Here is a 12,565-nt window from a genome sequence, read left to right as displayed (position 1 = left end):
AAACTGTGCAATTGTCATGGGAATATTAATACTTGGAGAATAATCCAGTTCTCTGCCACATCCTTCCCACACACTCATGTGTGTTCTCACTGCCCTCTCTGTTGCCTCTCTTTTATGCATGGAGCTGTACAATTCTGTGAGTGCTATATGCTCTCAGTGGTGTATGTAAGGAACTGACTGGATCATCCCCAAAGTATTTTTTTAAGCACTGCATGTTGCTTTTAATTAACATTCCTTACAACCCTGTAAAGGGAGGCAGGAGGCAGTGGAAGACAGAAGTGCCTGGCGTGCTTTGGTCCATGGGGTCACGAAGAGTCGGACACGACTAAACGACTAAACAACAACAACAACACAACCCTGTAAAGCTGGCCGACAAGGAAGGGGAAACTGAAGTTCCATCGGTGTTTATAGATGAACTGAGATTTGAACTACCTTGGGTTACATACGCTTCAGGTTACATATGCTTCAGGTTACAGATTCCGCTAAGCCAGAAATAGTGCTTCAGGTTAAGAACTTTGCTTCAGGTTGAGAACAGAAATCGTGCTCCGGCGGTGCGGCAGCAGCAGGAGGCCCATTAGCTAAAGTGGTGCTTCAGGTTAAGAACAGTTTCAGGTTAAGTACGGACCTCCGGAATGAATTAAGTACTTAACCCGAGGTACCACTGTACCAATGTTCAGCTCTTGGAGCTCTGTCATGCTTATACCAACCATCTGGCATTTGTTTCCCCAGTGCTAGTCTTGTGTTCAGCGGATTTAGATGATTCTGAATTCTTTTTAAGTAGGTTCCTAGAGACAAAACACTTGCTAAGTTGTGTAGATCAAACATGTTGGCCACAATTCAAGCCCTATTGATTTCAGCGGTTCTTGTGGCTACAACTGCACTGGATTGTGACCACTAGCAGTAAATTCACATAATGTTATACACAATCTCTGATATCAAAGGTGAGGTTGGTAAAGTATGATATATACATATTTTACTGGCCATATCAACATCCATCACATGGAGTTGGTATTGAATTACTAAGCAAAATAGGATATAGTTTTGGCTGAAAGTAATCATAGCTTTGCAACCACTTTCCACCTTACTTCTACTTTTGAATGGCAAGATTAATACTGAAGGAATGGCCCACTTGTAAATTTATATAGATTCAGGAATGGACAGAAAAATGCTAAATACAGGTTGAAATCTGACTCCAGAAATCCAATAAACTAATCCATTAGGTATGGTTTACTAACCTGAGAAAACCTTTCAAGAACAGTTCCACTATCTTGGCAACCAGCAATATATCAAGAGTAGATTTTGCCACTAAGGGTTAGTGGCTAGGATATTAGTAGCTGTACTGGGGGGGGGGGGGAGGGAGGAAAGCAAGACAGGGGGGGGTGTGTCTGTAATTCCTGCTAAGCTTTCCCTAGGTCTAAATAAAATTATTGGAAAATATTTGTATTTCAATATAAATGTAATCAAATAGGTTCACTTTTCATATAATTTCATAAATATGAATGTTGTGGTAACTGTAATATTGGAAGAAATGAAGGGGAACTAAGCATACTTCATTTGTATTAATTGATTTTGAAATGTATTAATTGATTTTGAGATCTGAAAGTTGTTCGGTTAACATGCACAAGGCACAGCAGAGTTTATATTAATATTAGTAACTTCCAAATGTTATTAAGTTAACAGAGAAAGAAAGGGGAAAAAAAAACCAACGCATCAGCGACCAAGTACATTTCTAAATAAAAGTGTGATATCATTCTATCCAAGAGCAAGTGGACAAAAAGTGAATACGTTCTGGACCACTTTCTCAAGAGTTGTCTGTGTCTGAGATTCAAATGCATTTACATGCTGGTCTTTGTTAACAGCAGTAAATACCTCATGGTTGCCAGGAATACCTTATTTTGCAATAGCCTTGCCTAGCTTTGGCACTGTGGATCCCTTCGGTGCATAAAAGAAGTTTAAAAAATATTGCAAATGATGGTTTGTGGAGATCCTGCTCTCTGACCTTTATCTGCATTTAACAACAGCTTAAATTCCACATTTTCTCAGCATAGCAATCACACAAAAGTCTACTAAATAGGCCCCCAGAAGCTGCTATTCAGACTCTGAGCGTTGCTCCCATTGTAAGCTTTTTCTCCCACATTTGGTTGTTTTAGGAGTAAAGTGTTACAGCATCTCTCGCTTTATTCCATTGAAGCCCTTTTTCTCTTTCAACTCTTTTAATGGGGGAGTACAAATGCTAGTAGTCTTTGTATATTTTCCTTCTGTTGTCTTTCTTCCTAGTAAAAGTAAGTCAGCAGTTAGAATACCAGCAATATTTATGTTTTGTTTGGAGCAACTGGGATAATTTCAAAGTATTTTAAAAAAACCCCAACACAACAACATATATACACTGTTTATCTATAGTTTGAATAAAAATCTTTTCCCATCCGCCCAGATATTTAAAGAATGACTGGCTTTTTTATTTTTTATTTATTTTAAAAACCACACAGCTTGTGTCCAAGCCGATACCTTATTATGGCTGAGAATAATATTGACTTTTTAAAATAACGCTAACCAACAGCATGTATTTTAATGACCAGAGGAAAAAATTGGCTATAGACTGAGTTAGTGTTGTTGTTGTTTTAAAAAAGAGATAAACTGGAAGCATGTGTAGCTTATATTTTATTTATGTTGCACAGAAAGCTATGCAAATACTGTGTTCAGTATATGAAGAGCAAAAAAGTAGCAAAACAGGAATACAGTATGTTACTTTTTGCCACTAAGCGAGTTTCAGAAATTTGGTGAATGTTGAATTTTGCTGGTAATTCATAAGATTTAAAGACAGCAAGAGGAATAATTCAATTATATGTAAATAAAAAAGACAATGGGGCCTTCAAAGAGTTAGCCTTGTTTCCACCAGTTCCCTGAAGAGCTGTGCACCATATATCTATAAACCTTCTCCTACCTACTTGCCACAGTAATTTAATGATGGAAATGTCTGTAAGTGTTAGAGAAGATCTGACAACTCCTCTGTTTATTAAAATAAAGTGCTACCTTATTCCCACCACAGATAAATCCTTGGTGAGTCTTGTTCTACAATGGAGCACCAGCACACAAGGCTAAGGATTCTCTGGTACCTGTTGTGGGAAAACATAGATTCATGGGGCCATTCCTGAATGTAGCCAAGAGTAAAGATTAAAGAAAAGAAGCTTAGGTTCAGAAGGGTCTTGCTGGGATGGTAGGGGAAGAGCCACTTTGTGGCAGGTAGGTCACTGTTGCTTTCCTGGAGGAGTCCTGTGGTGCATAGGTGCCTGCCAATGTGCTTTCACTATGCTGACGTCCCCATCACCTTGTCCCTTCCTGTAAGCAACAGTGACTCACCAGCACAGCGGCACTGCCCTACCTGGTGAGCTACTTCTGAGTGTACTTTCATAGCATTTCCTCCACAGCCCAAATGTGGAGACGAATCCTTGCCCCACTGCCAGTGATTGGCCGTTTTCTTGCTCTCACCGGAGGTAATCGTCACAAAAGAGATGGGTAAGAAACAGGAAGCAATCACTGGCTGGGGTGGAAGTAGGTTGTGTATTGGTTGTGGGGCAGTCAGGCCAAAGATGGTTACTTCAGAGTTCAGCTAGGTGTTTAGAAGCAGGTAGGGGAAAGCGGGGTGCTGTTCAACACCTGTTTTGTGGATGTAGGTACCCCTTTGTAGACTTTGGTAGATCCAGTAGGACTGATTGAGGCCCAAGTAGCAACCTTGGGTAAAGAATCCTCTATTCCCTCTTGAATCCTGAGTTTTCATTCTCTACCACCCCAGTATTTTATGAAAATTTGTTCATACCTGATAAGTCTATAACACAATTAGCAAAGCAGGTCATCCTTTTTAAGCAAATGGACCAGGTAGAGGCTCATTTAATTGGTTATAATAATAGTTGCTGTGTGCAGAACCAGAGAGTTTGCCAGGAATACCAGATGCTCCTGAGGAGGAATCGCATATGATCTGAAGCTCAGGAGAGAGCAACAGTCCCCTTTGCTGATCTTAAACATCAGTGTTATATGCTACCACTTGTGAATTGTGCCAGATGCCTAATTAAAACTTTTAGTAATATCTACTATCATACAGTATTATGGATATACGATGCTGTCAGGACGGCTGTGCCAACCTTCGCAGCGTGTGTGGATATGTGTTTCAGAGAACATTGATGTGCTGGCTTTAGGGGGGCAAACAGGGCAGACTTGGGGGCCCTGCAAATCTTGTACAAAACCCTGCCTGCCTTCTTTATAGGGTCTTTTAACTCAGCAGCATTGCAGGAAATGCTTCAAAAACACAGGCAGCTGGCCTTTCCTTGCCAAATTCAGACCCATCCACATCAATAGTTCTTTAGCAGGGAGCTGGCTTATGCCCTTTTTTCTGCACATGCCCAATTGCCGAGTTCCCTGATGACATCAGGAGGGAGTAGCCATTTTGTTTTAGTAAGAGGAAAAAGGAAATACTGCAAGTGTCCTCTCCACTTAGGCACCTCCTTGTGCATGCTTTGAATTAAAGGAGTGCCAAGTAGAATTTCCATGGGTAATGCGTGTAGGCACGTATGAGCCATCAAGCCACTCAACCGAGCCACTATGTATTTCAGCTTCATGCAGGTCTTACTAAGCTCCTTGTTGGCTGCTATAAATGAGTGGTTGGCTACATTCAGCTGGTTGAGTCACAAGCTGTGCAGGACTAGGCTAATGGCTGAAAGACTTCTTTGCTGGTACTGAGCAGGACTCAGGGTGGTTCACAGAATAAACGGAAAATATAAAACCACAAAATACATAATCAAAATAAAAAGAACAACCCAGCAACCCCTCCACATTTTAAAAGAGCATAGGATGTCAATCAAATAAACCAAAGGCCTGGTTAAAAAGGAACATTTTTGCCTGGCGCCTAAAGGTGTATAATGAAGGTGCCAGGCGAACTTCCCTGGGGAGAGCATTCCACAGACAGGGAGCCACTGCAGAGAAGGCCCATTCTCGTGTTGCCACTCTGTCATGTTGCATAATCACTATTTCATATTTTTCATGTGTAATTAGTCCATTTTTAACAACAAACATCAATTTATTTATTCATTTAACAGAATTCGTAGACTGTACTTCCTCACATCATGATGACTCCAGGGTGGTTAACAACATATTGCAAAATAGACAACCAATATAACTTGATTAAAATAAATTACGGCATTGTAAAAAGAAACAAAAAACAAAACAAAATACAGTAGCAGATGAAATACCAAGCAGTGGATTGTTTGCACACGGATGTCAACCTATCCAACCCATCTGCACCAAATTACATGATAGGAATGCTTATGCAACTCCATTCCTCCTTACAGAGAGAGGTATATTTATTTAAACTGACAGCCTCTCCTGCCCACATACAGTGGAGAAGAAGCATTGGGAGATGCAGGCGAGCCCTTAGGAATCTAGGGAGACTTGCTGTAAATCACAACATTTGACACATAGCAGCGTTTAGTTTCTTGTAAGGAGGAATACGGCAACACATGACCAATAGTTTCCTCCAGAACTAGGCACGGGTAATATTTGAAATATTGGAGCTTTTGAGTACTGGCAGGAAGAGGTCTGTTTTCATTAGTCAGGGAGCATTCAGGCCAAAGGGTTAGGAGCACAGAGATCAAACAGAACCAGGCACCGTCAAACGGACAGAAAAGAAAGGCTTGGTGCAAGTCAAATAGTCGGCTGGGAATTCTAGAATGATTCAGGAAGGCAGCACAAGAGACAATTCCCATAAAGATGATGGAGGAATGAAGAAGAGCATATGAAGGGGTACACTCCAAAACTAAAAGGAGGTTGTGTAGGGCTTCACCTAAGGAAAAGGAAACGGACCAATGTACAGATATAATATCCCATGCAAAGTTTCTGTTTTGTTGCTGCCTGGACCATGGGGATCTGTAGTGCAGCACGGTGGCTGCTGTGTGTCAGGGGATGGGATTCTGGGTGGCAGGGGGGCTTGAGGGTGGCACGCCGTTCCAGGTGCTGCGGGGGGGGGGGGGGCAGCTGTCCTAAAAAAACACTCCACAACTTTGGTCCACCCCAGATGAGTTCAGAACCCTTTTGAGATCTCTTTAAGCAGTCTTGCTTCCCTATTAATCCCTCTGTCATCAGGTGTGTAAGGAGCCTCTTCCTCCTTCAGTGAATCCTTTTTCTCTTTGACTTACCACGTGGGTAAACCCCAGAAATGCTGCCTTTTCCTTCTTTCTACACCGTGTCCTAAGTCACTGTGGCAAGACTCTTTACTCTTTCCCATTTGTGTCAAGCTGTTCCCTGTCCTTGCTCCATCTGTGCTTGGAGCCCCCTCTAAATGTGCTGCCCGCCACACCTTTATCCACCAGGTGGTCTAACGCCTTTCCTTCTCTAGTGGGGCCACCTGCCCAGCCTCTTCTTGTCTCTTTGACTCACCTCTGCAGCTGACAGCATGGAGCAGCTGTGCCAGTCGCTGCTGACACTCTCATACCACTTAAAAATGGTAAAGGTAAAGGACCCCTGGCAGTTAAGTCCAGTCGTGAACGACTCTGGGGTTGTGACGCTCATCTTGCTTTATTGGCCGAGGGAGCAGACATTTGTCCACAAACAGTTTTTTCGGGTCATGTGGCCAGCATAACTAAGCCGCTTCTGGCGAAACCAGAGCAGTGCACGGAAACACTGTTTAGCTTCCTGCCGGAGTGGTACCTATTTATCTACTTGCACTTTGACGTGCTTTTGAACTGCTAGGTTGGCAGGAGCTGGGACCAAGCAATGGGAGCTCACCCCGTTGCGGGGATTCAAACTACCAACCTTCCGAATGGCAAGCCCTAGGCTCAGTGGTTTGGACCACAGCACCACCCGCGTCCCTTTTTAGCAGTCATGGTCTTCCCCAAAGAATCCACTAAATTCCCAGAATTCTCCATGACTGTAGAAGTGGTATGAAAGTATTTTAAATGTGTTGGGGAGATGTGATCTAAGAAGCAATAACCATCACTGTGTCGAGACTGGGTTGTAGGCAGCACACAGCAGGGAGCTTAGGAGCTAAGCCAAAGAGTCAGAGACAAGGAAGACCATTGCTGCTCAGGCAAGATTCAGTCCAAATAGGAAAACTCTAGTAGGCCTTTCTATCTAAGTCCAGTGGCCGGTATGGGAATACTTTTATTGGTAAGAGAAAGGATCTAACCCTCGGTTCAATGGCTCAACACACATGAATCATAAAACTGTAGAGCTGGAAGGGTAATCTAGTCCAGCTCCCTGCAACTCAGAAATCTTTTGCCCAACTTGGGGATCGAACCCATGACTGTGAGATTAAGAGTCTCATGCTGTGCTGACAGAGCTACAGAACAGAGGGTTTCCAGTTCTAGCTCAAGTGGTTCCTCCCACAAAAAATCAATAAATAAAAAAATTAGCTGATGGTGCAAACCACCTTCATCTTTTTGACCAGAGCAGAAGTCAAATTGTTGCTTCACCACTAAATTGTAACTGAAGAATAAAAGACCCTGAGCAAAAGGCAAGGTAATAACCACTAACCTTGCAAAAGTGTCTGGAGAACCGAAGACGTAACGAACCAAATCTACATATAACTTGGAAAGAAAGGAAGTGGAAAATACATGTTATGACAAAAGGTTTTATCTATAAGATAATGGAATCACACATATGAGCAGCATATTAATGAGGACAAAAATAAAATTGATACTTTTCATTTTCTGAAGATGTAAAATGCTTGACTAGTTCATGCTTTTCTGCCAAAGTCCTCCTTTCTGGAATTTGCAAATATGTATAAACTGATGAAATAAATGCTGTATACATAAAGATTGTATATTTTCCATCAAACTGAAATAGGGGGGAAAATGGTTTCAGTTCACTGCTCAACCAAAGGTTAATGAGCTATTCTACATTTCAAGCTGAATACAGTACAGTGGTACCTCGGTTTAAGAACAGCCCTGTTTACGAACAATTCGGTTTATAAACTCTGCAAACTGGAAGTAGTGTTCCGGTTAGCAAACTTTACCTCGGTCTACAAACAGAAGCCGAACAGTGGAAGGGCACCGGCGGTGGGAGGCCTCATTAGGGAAAGCGTGCCTCAGTTTAAGAACAGTTTCGGTTTAAGAACGGACTTCTGGAACGGATTAAGTTCATAAACCGAGGTACCACTGTATATGGATATGAGCTTGTGAAGGTGCTACCAGATATCAAGAAATGGATTTGGTGGTTGGGAGTTCAGATTCCTCTGTGCTGAACTTCACATTATGTTAAAGACATCAGAAGAAGCAACTGGTTTATGATAAGGCCAATATAAAAATAACAGCGTATATCCAGATTGTGAACAGAACACATGGTAAAGAATTTAAGATATATTGTGTAAATATATGTTCCAAGAGAAAACATTGACTTGAACATATTGACACTCCCAGGGTGTAATATTATGACAGCCATATCTTTGTATCATTGTAAAGAAGAAAAACATACTTGGTAAGTATTAAAAACATATTTGGTAAGAAGTTTGTATAAAGTTTTTGTTTGACTTCTGTGCTAAAATGCTAAAGGTGGTTGTAAAAGGTTCCTTTCTAGGCCCACAATTTTGTTTTTTCAGATGTTAACAAAGAAAAAGAGGTGTCAGGTGTAAGATAATAATTTGAGAAAACTGATACAAAAATTACAGTATTTCATCCCACTGGAGTATTGAAAACACATCTTTTTGAAACTTTTAAGCAAGGTTAAACTAAGTACATTGTTGGTAAATTTCTAAAATAACAAAAGGATTTAAAGCTTTCATAATAAAACTTGTTTTAGAACTAACAGAGCAATACTGTACATCAGATCCTTCAGCTGAGGGATATGGTAGTGTTATGTACAGAGCTGAATAGGATCCAAAAGTGCAGCAGTCTGATTGGTCCTAGAACAATAGGATCCAAAATGCAGCAGTCTGATTGGTCCTAGAACAATAGGATTCAGAATGCAGCAGTCTGATTGGTCCTATAACAATGCAGCAGTATGATTGGTCTGCAGGAGCCACCCAATCCAGCTCCAGATGGAAGTGAATCCACAACCTGATTGGCCTACAGGAGAATTCCGGAATTAGCCAATCACGTGCAGCCCATTGTGTAAATAATGTATATAATGCAGATACTTTGGGCGAAACTTTCATTCCTCCTCACCACTATGAGCTGAATAAAGAGCATGAAATCCACTCTCGGCTCTGAGTATATTTCAGGTAGAAACCCTGTCCCACTGATAGAATTTGAGATAACACTGCTGCCATGATAAACAGCATGGCAGAACATCTGTAGAACGCTCTGCTGGTACACTCTACCAAAGATTTGCCAGGACAGTTACAACAGGGGAGTAATAGGGAACGAAGCATTACTGGAGATAACAACCAATGCTACATGCTATACTCTCCCAGATCATGACTATGTCCCCATTGGGTAGTTGATATCAATTGGGACTGGTAGGGCAGGGAGCCTAACAGTAAGTGAAGAAAGCCAACAAGAGCCAGACTTGTATGGATAGAGATGATTCTTAAGATTTTGTAGTCCTGGGCCATTTAGGACTTTTGAGGTCAGAATCAGTACTTTGAATTGAGACCATAAACAAACTAGTGGCTAGTGTAGATCACTGAGCATTAGCAGGGCCTTAAAAAAAAAAAAAAAAAGACAGTACAGGTACTCACTGGAACAGAATACCAGCAATTCTCTCTCTCTCTCTCTCTCTCTGCCTATAGCTGGCACCTATGGCACATTTATCAATATATGAGTGCCAGCACCTCACTTTTTACCAAAAATAAAAGAGCTGTATTATCAGACTTGTACGTTTTGACCTGCCAGTTGGCACTCTGAATGTCCATCTGCTTGTGTATGTCATCCCACCAGGGTGCGCAAGGCAGTTTAGGTCCCCAAACTCGATTTGAATCAGAACAACCATCAAATAAAACCTGGAGATGGTTTGCCACCATGTACTTGAACATCTTGCATAAGGAATTTAACACAGGGTTGCCTTTTACTATGCGTATCGAGTTTCAGCTTTCTATTTCTTATGGAAGCACTTGTAACCGTTTTTGCACTGCTATTTTGCACCGTATTTTTTAATGCTTGTGTACCTTGAACAACAATCTGACGCACAGAAATCTACCGCGTCAAGCTGCTCCTTGGTTGGAGATGTATCTGCTAAATTTCTGTGTGCAAATTGGATGTTAGCAAAACAGGACTGGGGCCAGTAATTAATGAGTCAGACATTTGATGTCATCTTTATAAATATGATAAAAAACCCCAAGGACTATGAGTCAAGGGAGTGACCTTGAGTTAGCAACTAGCTACTTATAAACATAACAGCATTTCCCTCTCCTCTGATTGTATTTAGGACAAACATAGTATTTATTGAATGGCATTGAGAGATTGTTTACAAATTTGAATTTTAAATCCTAACCAATGAAATAAATAGCATGTTGAAATGTTAATGCATGGAGTTTTACAGTTTTTATGCTTGTTTATAATCTTGGTGCTTAATATTAGGCTACGTTGTTGTTGTGCTAAAAAGTAGGTGGTTGATGATCTAATGGGGTGGATTTTGAATCATGGGACAAACTTACCCAACCAGTTTCCTAAAGAGATGAAGGCTGAGCTTCAAACAAAAACTGGTATCTAGCTTGTGATAGAATTCTTTTCATCCTGCATGTAATGTTGTCCTTATTATGAACTTTGACGCTAATTTGCATTGATTCAGAATTGTCAGAATGTCTCTTCCTTCAGGACTTTGGTTCTGGAGAAACAGGTTTAGTGGGACTATAGTTAAGGAAGGAGAGTGTCAGATTAGCTGGGAAATATTCTGTGTTCATTTTCTTGTTATTTGTGAAACAGTTTTTCAAAAGTGAGAAAGGCATTGACTTTAGCTTCCCTAATTCTGATGACTATAATATATTCACTATAACTGTGATTAATGAACAAGCCCAGGTCATAAACCATGGCTTGATCCTGGCTTGTTTAAACTAACCACCGTTCCCCTGAGTTTGGATATAATGGGAAGCTGTGGTTAATTTAAAAGCAGAAGTAAAAGCTTCTGATCTTCTATTTGTGGCTGCACCAGAGCTGGTAAAGGGAAATGTGTGACTCTGAGGCTCATTCAGGTTTACTCACAGAGGTCTAACTCTAAACTATAGCTTAGAAGTGCATCTGAAAAAATCCTACATGTACAGTACTTGAGCAATAGATTTAGGATATAGCAGCAATGCTTCTCCTTCCAGCTCTGATGTATTTCTGTCTGACCACATAAGGTGAACTATTCCTACTTATCAAAAAGGAAATTTGGGGTCCTAGAGCAGTGCCTTTCAGTCTTTTTACGCTGAGGAATCTTTTCTATATTGACTTATTTGTTGAAAAACGTATGGGCATCTGCTGTAAACATCTAAGCATAGTAGAAGATTCTGAGCTTGTTCTAAAGTAAACAGCCAGATGAATTGAGCCTGCATCCTAAAATTGCCAATATAATGATGCTGTTAGCAAAATCTATGGTTAATACAGACTACAGATCTACCTCATTTTTTAAATAGACCTCTGTGGTACATAAACTGGAGGCAGGGGCAAAAGAGTAATTTAGAGAGGCAGGCATACAATTATTAGGAATAAGTGCTTCTGAGCCCCCAGGAATGTTCTTACTACTGGAACTGAGCTTAACAGCCATTTCCTATGAGAATCCATGCCTAGCTTTTATCCAAGCTTTCTTCATTTCAGCTGACTAATTAAGGAGGGAGAAAGGTGTAGATTAGAAGTTTGGCCAGGTGTGGAAGATCGGGGAAGAGAAGTGAATTTGGTGTTGCGCAATCTTCCCTAATATCTGTCTGGGTGCCAATCTTCTCTGCGTAACACTGTTTTGCTTATAACCTGCCAAAAAACAACAACCATACACTGTTGCCCTTTCTCCACACGCAAGAACTTCTCTAGTTCAGTAGGGCTGCAGTCCCGTAAAGTCAGCTGTATTGAACTCCACACAGCTTGCTTCTGAGATGTGCACAGGATTGCACTGTTGGGTTGCAATCCTACAAGATAGAGGACCCAACAAACTTTAACATCACCTACATGAGATTTAGGGACGTGGGTGGCACTGTGGGTTAAACCACAGAGCCCAGGACTTGCCGATCAGAAGGTCTGTGGTTCAAATCCCCACGATGGGGTGAGCTCCTGTTGCTCGGTACCTGCTCCTGCCAACCTAGCAGTTCAAAAGCACGTCAAAGTGCAAGTAGATAAATAGGTACCACTCCGGCGGGAAGGTAAACGGCGTTTCAACCCGGAAGATGTATGCCGGCTCCCTTGGCCAATAAAGCAAGATGAGCGCCGCAACCCCAGAGTCGGCCACGACTGGACCTAACGGTCCGGGGTCCCTTTACCTTTTACATGAGATTTAATTCCAGGCGGGGACTTAATTTGCGAAAGGGTCACTGAGGTATTTAAATTGGGATAAATACAAATTAAAACTCGTGTGTGTGTGTTTGTGTTTTGTAGGGTGGGGTCGGAGATGCAGTGTAGTAGTATTCTGACACCTCTAAAACCGCCGCGTGGACCTTGCACCATTTAATTCAACGAGT

The sequence above is a fragment of the Podarcis tiliguerta genome, assembly GCF_965153285.1.
Source record: "Podarcis tiliguerta genome assembly, chromosome: 1".
NCBI classification, from domain to species: domain Eukaryota; kingdom Metazoa; phylum Chordata; class Lepidosauria; order Squamata; family Lacertidae; genus Podarcis; species Podarcis tiliguerta.
This window is presented reverse-complemented; position numbering follows the sequence as displayed.